This window comes from Nicotiana attenuata, unplaced genomic scaffold (assembly GCF_001879085.1).
Source record: "Nicotiana attenuata strain UT unplaced genomic scaffold, NIATTr2, whole genome shotgun sequence".
Taxonomy (NCBI): domain Eukaryota; kingdom Viridiplantae; phylum Streptophyta; class Magnoliopsida; order Solanales; family Solanaceae; genus Nicotiana; species Nicotiana attenuata.
Window position 1 is genome coordinate 54,896 of NW_017673690.1, and position 12,141 is coordinate 67,036.

Sequence of the window (12,141 nt, forward strand, 5' to 3'; positions counted from 1 at the left end):
AACTCCGAAACGACCTACGGGCCTCCGAATCCACTTCCGAATGCGCTCCTAAGTCCAGAATCACCACATAGAGCTATTCCCAAGCTCGAAATCCTAAACGAACGCCTAAAATGTAAAAATCTATTTTAACCCAAACTAATGAATTTGCTCAAATGGCCAACTTTCATTATTAGGCGTCGAAACGCCCCCGGGTCATCAAAATCCCAATCCGAACATACGCCCAAGTTCGGAATCATGCTATAAACCTATTAAAACCGTCAAATCCCGATTCGAAGGTCATTTACTCAAAATATTGACCGAAGTCAAACTTGGCCTTTTAAGCCATCCTTAAGGAACCAAGTGTTCCGATTTCAACCCAAACTCTTCCAAATTCCGAACTACCCATCCCCGCAAGTCATAAATCAGTAAAAGCAAGTACGAGAGATCTTATTTAGGGGAATGGAGTTCTAGAAAGCAAAACCACCGGTTGGGTCGTTATATTTACCACCTCTGAAACAAATGTTCGTCCTCAAATGGGTTTAGATTCATACCTGAAGTGCTGAATAAGTGTGGATATCTGCTCCGCATGTCTTCCTCTGAATCCCAGGTCGCCTCCTCGATTGGTTGAGCCCTCAACTAAACCTTTACGGCGGAAATCCTCTTGGACCTCAACTGGCAATGCTGTCTAGCAACAATGGCAACTGGCTCCTCTCATAACCCAAACTCTCATCTAGCTGAATAGTGCTGAAGTCTAACACATGTGACAAGTCGACGTGATACCTCCAGAGCATAGACACCTGAAATACCAGATGAACCCCTAATAGGCTGGGAGGTAAAGCAAGCTCATAAGAAACCTCCCAAACACGCCTCAACACCTCAAATGGGCCTATAAACCTGGGGCTTAGCTTGCCCTTCTTCCGAATCTCATAATACCCTTCATCTGCGAGACTTTCAAGAGAACCTTCTCCCCGACCATAAATGATACATCATGCGCCTACTGATTCGTGTAACTCTTCTATTTGGACTGTGCTGTGCGAAGTCGCTCATGGATCAACTTTACCTTTTCCAAGGCATCCTTCACCAAGTCAGTACCATATAACTTAGCCTCGCCATGCTCAAACCATCCGATGGGAGAACAACACTGCGACCTTATAAAGCCTTAAATGGATCCATCTTAATGCTGGACTGATAACTGTTGTTGTAAGCAAACTCGGCCAAGGGTAAGAACTGATCCCACTGTCCCCAAAGTCAATCACACGTGCTCTGAGCATGTCCTCCAATATCTAAACTGTCCGCTCGGACTGCCCGTCGGTCTATGGATGGAATGCTGTGCTGAGCTCTACACGGGTCCCCAACTCACTCTGTATGACTCTCCAGAAATGTGAAGTGAACTGAGGGCCTTTATCTGATATGATGGAAACAGGCACACCGTGCAACCGAACTATCTCTCGAATATAATGTGTCCAACTTCTCTGAAGTATATATAGTCACAACCGGAGTGAAGTGTGCCAACTTGGTCAACCTGTCGACAATGATCCAAACTGCATCAAACTTCAGCAAGGTCCGCGGAAACCCAACTACGAATCCACATTAATGTGCTCCCATTTCCACTCAGGTATAGTCATCTGCTGAAGTAGGCTACCTGGCCTCTGGTGCTCATACTTGACTTGCCGGCAATTTATGCACCTAGCTACATACTCTTTCTTCATCTGCCGCCATCAATAATGCTGTCTCAGGTCGCGGTACATCTTCATAGCACCTGGATGAATGGAATACTGAGAACTGTGCGCCTCCTCTAGAACCTCTCCCTCAAGCCATCGACATTAGGAACACATAGACGACCCTGGAGTCGCAGAACACCATCCTCCCCAATAGAAACCTCCTTGGTACCATCCTATAGTATCGTCTCTCCGAGGACTGCCAAGTGCGGATAATCAAACTGTCGAGCATTGATCTACTCCAATAGTGAAGACTGGGCAACAACACATACAAGAACTCGGTTGGACCTTGAAATATCCAACCTCACACAAGTCTGTTAGCCAAGGACTGAATGTCCAAAGCTAGTGGCCTCTCCTCTACTGAAATGAATGCCAAGCTACCCATATTCTCTGCCTTCCTGCTTAAGGCATCCGCGACCACATTTGCCTTGCCCAGATGATAAAGAATGGTGATGTCATAATTTTTCAGTAGCTCAAGCCATCTACGCCGCCTCAAATTGAGATCCCTTTTCTTGAACAAATGCTTTAAGCTGCGATGATCGGTGTAAACCTCACATGAAACCTCATACAGATAATGCCTCCAGATCTTAAGAGCATGAACAATCGCGTCTAACTCTAGGTCGTGCACCGGGTAATTCTTCTCATGAATCTTCAATTGACGCAAAGCATAAGCAATAACTCGCCCCTCCTGCATCACTACACAACCCAAGCCTACGCGTTAAGCATCGCAATACACCATATACATCCCCGAACCAGAAGGCAACACTAGGACCGGTGCTGTAGTCAAAGCTATCTTGAGCTTCTGAAAGCTCGATTCACAATCATTCAACCATCGGAACGGAGCACCCTTTTGGGTCAATCTAGTCAGAGGTGCTGCAATGGATGAAAAACCCTGTACAAACCGGCGATAAGAACCAACTAACCCTAGGAAACTCCTGATCTCAGTCACCAAAGTGGGACGAGGCCAACTCTGAACTGCCTCAATCTTCTTGGAATCCACCTTAATACCCTCGCCTGATACAACATGCCCCAAGAGTGCCATAGACTCTAGCCAAAACTCACACTTGGAGAACTTAGCATACAACTTCTGTTCCCTCAAGGTTTGAAGCACCACTCCCAAATGCTGCTCGTGCTCCCCAGGCTACGTGAGTAGATCCAAATGTCATTAATGAAGACAATGACGAACGAATCAATATAAGGCGTAAACACCATGTTCATCAAATCCATAAATGCCGCTAGGGCATTATTCAAGCCGAAAAACATCACCAGAAACTCATAATGGCCATACCTAGTACGGGATGCAGTCTTCGGGACATCTAAGTCCCGAGTCTTCAGCTGATGATACCCTGATCTCAAGTCGATCTTAGGGAACAGCCTATCACTCTGCAACTGGTCAAACAAATCATCAATGCGCGGCAACGGGTACTTGTTCTTGATGGTGACTTTTGTTCAACTGGCGATAATCAATGCACATCCCCATCGTCCCATCTTTCTTCTTCACAAATAACATTGGTGCACCCCAAGGTGATACACTTGGTCTCACAAACCCTTTGCTAAAAACTCCTCAAGCTGCTCCTTCAACTCCTTCAACTCTTTCGGAGCCATGCGGTACGGTGGGATAGATATAGGCTGGGTACCTAGATCTAAATCAATACAAAAATCGATATCACAATCCGGTGGCATGCCTGGAAGGTCAGAAGGGAACACATCGGCAAATTCCCGGAGTATTGGCACTAAATCAATCGTCGGAGACTCTAGGATGGTATCCCGAATATAGGCTAGATAAGCCAAACAATCCTTCTCGACCTTATGTCGAGCCTTCAAAAAAGAGATAACCTAATTAGATGTACTAACGGAGGAACCCTTCCAATCCAATCTCGAAAACTTTAGCATTGCTAAAGTAACAATCTTGGCATGGCAATCAAGGATGACATGATATGGGGATAACCAGTCCATGCCCAGGATGACCTCAAAGTTGATCATGTCAAGCAACAGAAGGTCCGATCTCGTCTCGTAGCCATAGAATGTGACCATATAGGACCGATAGATCCGATCCACAACTATAGAATCGCCCACAGGTATGGACACATAAAAAGGAGTACCCAAGGACTCACGAGGAATATCCAGGAAATGAGCAAATAGAGAGGATACATATGAATAGGTAGATCCTAGATCAAATAACACAGAAGCATCCCTATTGCAGACAGAAATAATACCTGTGATCACGGCATGTGAGGCCAATGCATCTGGTCTGGCCGAAAAAGCATAGAATCTGGCTGGAGCACCGGCTGGCTGGCCTCCGCCTGACTGAACAGTAGCTGGCTGACATCCCCCTGCCTGGCCTCTACCTCCGGATAGCCGATGCTGTAATCATTGGCTGCTGACCCTGCTGCACTGCCTTGCCCCAAAGTCTGGGGCAGAATCTCCTCATGTGATTGAGATCTCCACACTCGGAACAGCCCCTCGGTGCGGTGATCTGCTACCCTAATGTCTGACCCTGATAGCCTGTATACCCATTGGAAGAAGCCTGAATAGCCGGTGGGCAGTATGAAATCTCCGGCATGGCACTGCAATAGTGTCGCGTAGGAGCACCCCGAGGAGGTGGCGGTGCTGAATATGTGGGCCTGCTAGGCTGACCCCTCCAAAACTAACCTCTGCCCTTAGCCAGGCACCTCGAAACTCTCCAGAGAAACGGGTCCTCTTGTCCTGCTGCATCTGCTCTCTACCTCTCTGACGGTAGCCCTCAATCCTCCGAGCAATCTCCACTACCAGCTGATAAGATGTCCCCATCTCAACCTCCCGGGCCATATTGGCCCTAATACCGCAGTGCAACACCGCAACAAACCTCTGCACTCTCTCTACGTCAGTAGGAAGTATCATAACTACATGGCGAGACAACTCAGAAAACCTCGCCTCATAATCGGTCACTGACATCTGACCCTACTCAAGCTGATATCGCAACTCTTCCCTCTCGGAGGGTGGAATGTACCTATCCAAGAAAAGCTGTGTGAACTGGCCCCAAGTCATGGGAGGAGAACCAACTGGTCTGCCAAGAAGATAAGACTTCCACCATCTATGGGCCCTGCCCTCCAACTGGAAAGTAGTGAAATCCACTCCATGAGACTCCAATGTCCTCATGTTGTACAGTCTGTCCCTGCACCTATCAATGAAGTCCTGGGCATCCTCATGACGCTCGCCTCCGATGACAGGAGGGTGTAGCCTAGTCCATCTTTCCAATAACTTCTACAACTCACCGTCCGCAGCTGGTCTAGGCTTAGGTACAACTGCTGCCACTGGATGGGCCCTGTCCGCGGGTAGTGTACTCGGAGTTTGATACACTACAGCTGCATGCCCAGGAGCCTGAGCAGTAGGGGTCTGTGCTCCCCCTCCCGCCTGGGATGTGGCTGGGTCTGCTGGAAATAAACAGCCCGGGTCATAGAATCTATGAACTGTAGCATACGGCCCATGACCTCCTGAAAGCCCGGTGATGTCATGAATCTAACAGGCCAGGCTCTGCTGCGGGCACCTCGCTCTGCTCCTCAATGATGGGATCCTCTACTAGATGTGCTGGTGGTGCAACCGGGGCAACTCTAGGACATCCTCGTTGTCACGACCCAAAATCCGTTAAAGGTCGTGATGGCGCCGTAATCTACTGTCAATCTAGCCAACACTAAATAGTTAATTAAATTCTCTTTTTATATTTTTGAAATCATTAAATTTCTTCAATTCCACTAGTAACAGATGAACTTTATAAAATAAATAATAACGGTTTCCGATTTCAACACTGAATATCTCATAATCACCCCTGAACCTGGTATCACAAGTGTATGAGCAATCTCTGGGAAATAAAATGAAGTACAATAACTGTCTGGAATACAAATTTGGACAGAAAAGAAAATACAATACTCTGAAGGAGACTCTGCTGGCTGCGGGTCATCTAGAGTGATGCAGTCACCTAAGTCTCCGTATCAACTATGCCGCTGCACCCACTAGGCTAGTAGACATGCATGTGCCTGTGAAACAAAAATGCACAGCAAGTGTAGTATGAGTATGAATACAACGTATACCCAGTAAGTATCGAGTCTAACCTCGAAGAAGTAGTGACGAGGGGTCCACTTCGACACTTACTAGTGGTCCAATAATATCAGATATAGTAAGGAAGTGAATAATATGAAACAGAGTAAACATATGAAATAAACATGTATAAAATAAGTGGTACAACTCCCCTATTTGAAATTTTACTCAAGCTCTCAACTAGCAAGTTCCCTCCGTAACCGGAGCATATATATATTGATATAGTGGATATCATCAAGAGGTTGTCGTAATTCAAATTCGGGAAAAACCCTCATATACACCGGCTTCTATCCAAATGTTACGCACGATTCCATGAGAATGATATATATATGATGGTAATCTCCTCTCAAAAAGGCTCTCAAAAAACGCCTAAGAATGAAGAAATGAGCAAAAATGGCCAACCCTGCTATTTAATGCGTTCTTCCCAGTGACCTCCGCGCCTGCGGACTTCTTGCCGCTTCTGTGCTGCCTCCTTCGCACCTGCGCCCCTTGCCGCTTCTGCGGCCTCCACTTTTGTTTCTGTGCTTGCGCAGATGCGATCAAGGCTCCACACATACGGCCCTCCACCTGGGCGTCCTGCTCTGCTTCTGCGGCTCCTATGTTGCTTTTGCGCTCACCGCACCTGCGGCCAAACCTCGCAGGTGCGGTTACACCAGGTGACAACAACCCTCAGCCCTTCCTTCCAAGTCCAACTCGATCCGTTTACCATCCGGATTCTACCCGAGGCCCTCGGGACCTCAACCTATTATACCAACACGTCCCAAAACACATAACGAACTTAGTCGAGCCTTCAAATCACATCATACGACATTAGAATAACAAATCGTAACCCAAGCCAAGCTAAATGAACACTAGAACTTTAACCTTCCATATTCGATGCCAAAACCTATCAAATGATGTTCGATTGACCTCAAATTTTGTACACAAGTCGCATTCGACATTACGGACCTATTCCAACTTCCAAAATCAATATCCGACCCCGATATCAAAAAGTCCACTTCCGGTCAAACTTCTCAAAAACCGTCAAATTTCTAACTTTAGCCAAATGACTCCAAAATGACCTACGGACCTCCGAATCCACTTCCGGACGCGCTCCCAATACCAGAATCACCAAACGGAGCTATTCTAGGCTCGGAGTCCCAAATGGACATCGATAACATGAAAATACACCTCCACCTCAAATTCATGAAAATCTTCCAAAAGGTTAACTCCCATAATAGGCGCCGAAACGCTCCCGGGTCATCCAAAACCCGATCCGAACATACGCCCAAGTCCGAAATCATCATACGAACCTACTGGAACCTTTAAATCCTGATTCCAAGGTCGTTTACTCAAAAATCCAACCTTAGTCAATTCTTTCAACTTATAGTTTCTGATGTGAGAGTTTTCTTTCCAAATCAACTCCAAACTTTCCGAAATTCAATTCCGACTACGCGTACAAGTCATAATACCTTATGTGAATCTACTCATGGCCTCAAACCGCCGAATGACACGCTAGAGCTCAAAACAACCGGTCGATTCATTACATTCTCTCCCATTTAAACATACGTTCATCCTCGAACGTGCTAAGAACTGCGCTGGAGTTGTCCGAAATTACTACTTAACAGCTCGTGCACCTACCCGTGCTACCACAACTCAGCCGAGCACATTAGCTCGAGAAAATCTGTAGATAGTCTCTTTTATTTACGCGAATAAGCCTTAGAGCCCAATTCCAACATCCGGAATCCTCTGCCAGGCCTGCTTCCAACATACGAGCACCACATGAATCACTACATGATGTACCAGGACATGGATACATGCCTTTGCTTAATTCACACCATGCACCACATAATTCAAAAGGCCATGATAACATTCTCTGATCATAATAGCCGAAATCTCACGAATTCAATGCTCGCAATACACCTCATAACATATATAAGTCTTGTTCCAACTTTTGCAATACTGCCACAAGGGGAAAGATGTGTAGAAACTCATAACCATCTGCCGAGTCAACAAATCATTAAGTTCCTTCTCCTAATAAGAACCATTACCTCATTCTGCACTGAATATCAATATTTACTCCTTAATGTGCCTTATATAAATCATATCGCTTTGATCCCATGCAATAAGCCACCTCAGACACTAGCAAAAGTCTCATACGATGCCACAATGAGCCAACAAGTTACCAACTCGAATGTGATGATATAATATAGGGAAAATGAACTCTGGAAAGAACTACTCAACCTACTCAACTAATTAACCAACCGAAGTGATGATATGAACCCTCCTTAGGAAATAAGAAACAAAACACACCAGGATAGATATAGGGGACTGTACTCAACATCACACTGTTGCGGCGTGCAACCCGATCCATACCACATATCCTTGGTGGCGTGCCACCTAATTTATACATAAAAAAATATATAAGGAATTACATACCGAGCAAAAATTCTCATACTCGCGAAATATCCGAATATCGCCCACAAGCATGCCAAGTGCATAATACCATCCATGGGGGAGAAAGATAGCACCATATGCTACAAAACTCAAGCACAACTAAGGTGCGATATATGATCTGAATCTCAAGAGCCATTCGACTCACATAAAACCATCGCTATGCGGAACCTCAACACATAAGAAATTTATGAAGCCGTTTCACAACTCACACGGCACAATATAGTATTACATGAATAGCTAACGACGAAACAACATCCAACATCCGAATACTCCTCCATAATCAGCGCTATGCTGAAATGAACACATCCGACCTGACATAGATCCCATATTCACATTTAAATCCATCCACCGACCATAAGCCGATTCTGATCACACCGCACTAGAGCTAATAACCTTTCAAGGGTCCATAATAACCCCTTTTCCCATAACACACAAAAACAACTGTCAGATTCAGAACAACTTCTATAGTTCCACCGGTCAAACTAACACTGCGAAGAAAATCAAAAATCTGCAATCAGTACTCAGAGCCTTTTACACCCGACACCAATCTCCGGTGATGCTGAAGATAATACCAGCTTACTATAAATGTCTAAGTCCTTTTCTGATCATCCAAGCTCGTGACATCCCTGGCAACACCGAACCGCAACCCTGAATCCTCAACTTCCAATTCCCATGCTACTTACTGCACCAAATCATACCAATACGCAAGAATATAAGAGTTTCACCTTAACTCGTGAACCACTAATAGGATACACACTTCACTTGTAGAAATCTTTCACCTTGCTCGTTTCAGTAGAATCATTACAACACATGACTGAATTCTCATAACCGTAGAATACACCAAACCTCAGGTAGTGGCCTAAACCACCATAACCCTTTCGGCCGTCAAGCCTCGCACGTACCGCCACAAATCTCATGCATAACCTAATCACGCTGGAAGAACTGATCACTACCACCATCAAGCCGATTCAACCATTGCTAACCGAACCGCCTTCTTTTAATTTGCTCTGGACTTGCCTTAGGAGTAATAATAGCTTCATTCAAAACATCACGAACCCAAATCCACACTCATCTTGAACGACCTCATATCACGAGACCATGCTGTCTCAAATCCCTCGAACCATCTCATACCCTCGTTGTGCACATATTCACATCCTCAACTGGTACACCCATTCTGATAATTCCTCTATGAATTCGAAGTCATTTTCTCTCATTCCTCCAAATGCTACATTGCAAGCCGAAGATATCATAGAACACTCCAAGCCCTTTTTCATAATCCGCTGCAAAAGCTCGATTCTTAACCATACTGCGGGCTTGAAATCCCTAGACACCGCAATTTAACTTTTGAATTCACTAGGACCGTTGCTGAGAGTCCCACTCTAACTTGGTCCCAAATGTAATCAAACTCCAAGGCCCTTCTAGCACATGAACACCCTCTCGCTGAAATATCTGACTGAATCACTTCCCTTGTAAATCACCTTGGTACAAAACATAAATCCTAAATCTTCCCAAAGGCTAAACATGAATTAATAAGGCCAATTATAGCACACATTCCTCAAATCCTTGGCTCAAATAGCCACTGATGTTCTCTTTTCTTAGTCGTAATAATCATCAATATGCTGATAACTAGAAACCTCACAAGTAGATAACCATACAATCCAATCGTAGGCGGTGAGACTCTCCCACTTAGCTTGAAGCTACCATTGCATAAACCTGGAACCCACCAGATTCTTACTTCGTTGCTACACTTGTTACAATTGCTACAAAATCAGTAACCATCCTGAGCCCGTGCTTATTCGCCAGTCGTACGAGACCGTTCACTTCTCATGGACATCAACTAAAAGGTGCGACAGTACACTTCAATACAAAGTCATGTTGTACCCTTCTTCACATCAAGCAACTCTTTTCTATCGTCTCCAATCCATCCCGTATAATATCCAATATTCTAAATTAAGTCCGCCACTGTCCCCCATGAATCCTAAATCACTCTAACCTCTTCTTAAGGCGTTTAGTCATCCTAACGCAGAACTCATATACTACTCTGCCACTCTCCCATATTGGTCAAACTCACTCCTTTAAGCAACTACTCGACTCCTGTTTCTCACACTTGGCCTTCTAGAAGTTTAACCACTGCAAGGCACCTCCCACACGTCCTTCCTCACCCTTAGCTGCCTAGCTGTTGCCTTAAATCAAAATCTATCTCTGTAGCACTTGAACCAATAGATTGTTACTAACTGTAAACCTTTCCGAAGATCATCTTTCTCGAGTCGTCGACACCAGAAACACTGATTCAAATCCTGAATCACCGCACACCGCAATCTCTGATAGCCGCTTCTCCGACTCTATTTCACAATACCCTGCCCTAAAGGAAAATTAAAAAAGATGATAACACCGGCGAACTTAATGTATCCAACAAGGAAAATGACAATGCATCACAGATGAAGATTCTACCACGCTAAAAAATACCAAGTCTCGTTCTTCATCAACCCAAACCTGAACACTTGTAGTTCGATTGCCTTTTCCTCCGCCGGAACTAAAATACCGAATCTCTGAATCATGCACTGATCAAACCTCCTCTCTAGTCATTCACTGCCCCGACACATAGGCAAGCATCTTACTATCATCTCAATACTGTGCGATAAAAACTCATGAGCATCCTAGCAACCTGTGCATAGCCTCAAAGCTCTTAGAAGTACAACTATTGAGCGAAAATGACAATATATCCTTCCGCAAGGCGACGGCAATAGCCCAATCAACTACGCAAGGGGATACATCCTGCAGTGCATCTGTAGTACCATTACAATTCCTCAATTCGATCGATAGAAAGCGTTTCGCACCGCATAAGATTGAGTAGGAAAGAAACAAAGGCATAAGCCTCAAAGGAATCAAACCACACGATGAGGAATTAAGAAGTGAAGTGTTACTAACAGCCCTGTAGCCTCTCGAAGATAAGTACAGACGTCTCTGTACCGATCCGCAAAACTCTACTAGACTTGCTCATGACTCGTGAGACCTAAGTGAACCTAGTGCTCTGATACCATATTGTCACAACCCAAAATTCGTTAATTTTTGTGATGGCGCCGGACTCCACTGTCAGGCTAGCCAACACTAAATAGTTAATTAAATTCTCTTTTTATTTTTTTGAAATCATAAATTTTTCTTCAATTCCACTAGTAACAGATGACTTTATAAAATAAATAATAATATTTTCCAATTTCAACACTAAATATCTCATAATCACCCTGGAACCCGGTGTCACAAGTGCATGAACATTCTCTAGGAAATAAAATGAAGTACAATAACTGTCCAGAATACAAATTTGGACAGAAAAAAAAATACAATACTTTGATGGAGACTCTGCTGGCTGCGGGTCGTCTAGAGTGATGCAGCTCACCTAAGTCTCCCTGTAAACAATGCCGCTGCGCCCACTAGGCCACTAGACATGCATGTGCCCGTGCAACAAAAATGCACAGCAACTGCAGTATGAGTACGAAAACAACGCGTACCCAGTAAGTATCCAGTGTAACCTCGAAGAACTAGTGACGAGGGGTCGACTTCGACACTTACTAGTGGTCCAATAATATCAGATACAGTAAGGAAGTGAATAATATGAAACAGAGTAAACATATGAAATAAATATGTATAAAATACGTGGTACAACTCCCCTCTTTATAATTTTTCTCAAGCTCTCAACTAGCAATACATATATATATATAGTGGGTATCATCAAGAGGTTGTCATAATTCTAATCAGGGAAAAATCCTCTGGTACACAGGTTTTATCCAAATGTTACGCACAATTGCATGAGAATGATATATATATATATATATATATATATATATATATATATATATATATATATATATATATATATATATATATAGGAAATGTCGAGGCGTACGACCCGATCCAACATAAAAGTAAACTGTGCACT

At 44.3% G+C, this 12,141-nt stretch overlaps 1 pseudogene; it reads right to left on the reverse strand.

The window, feature by feature from the left end:
• Window positions 1–1,420: 1,420 nt before the first annotated feature.
• On the reverse strand, window positions 1,421–3,171 carry LOC109217038 (annotated as a pseudogene).
• Between the last annotated feature and the right edge of the window lie 8,970 nt (window positions 3,172–12,141).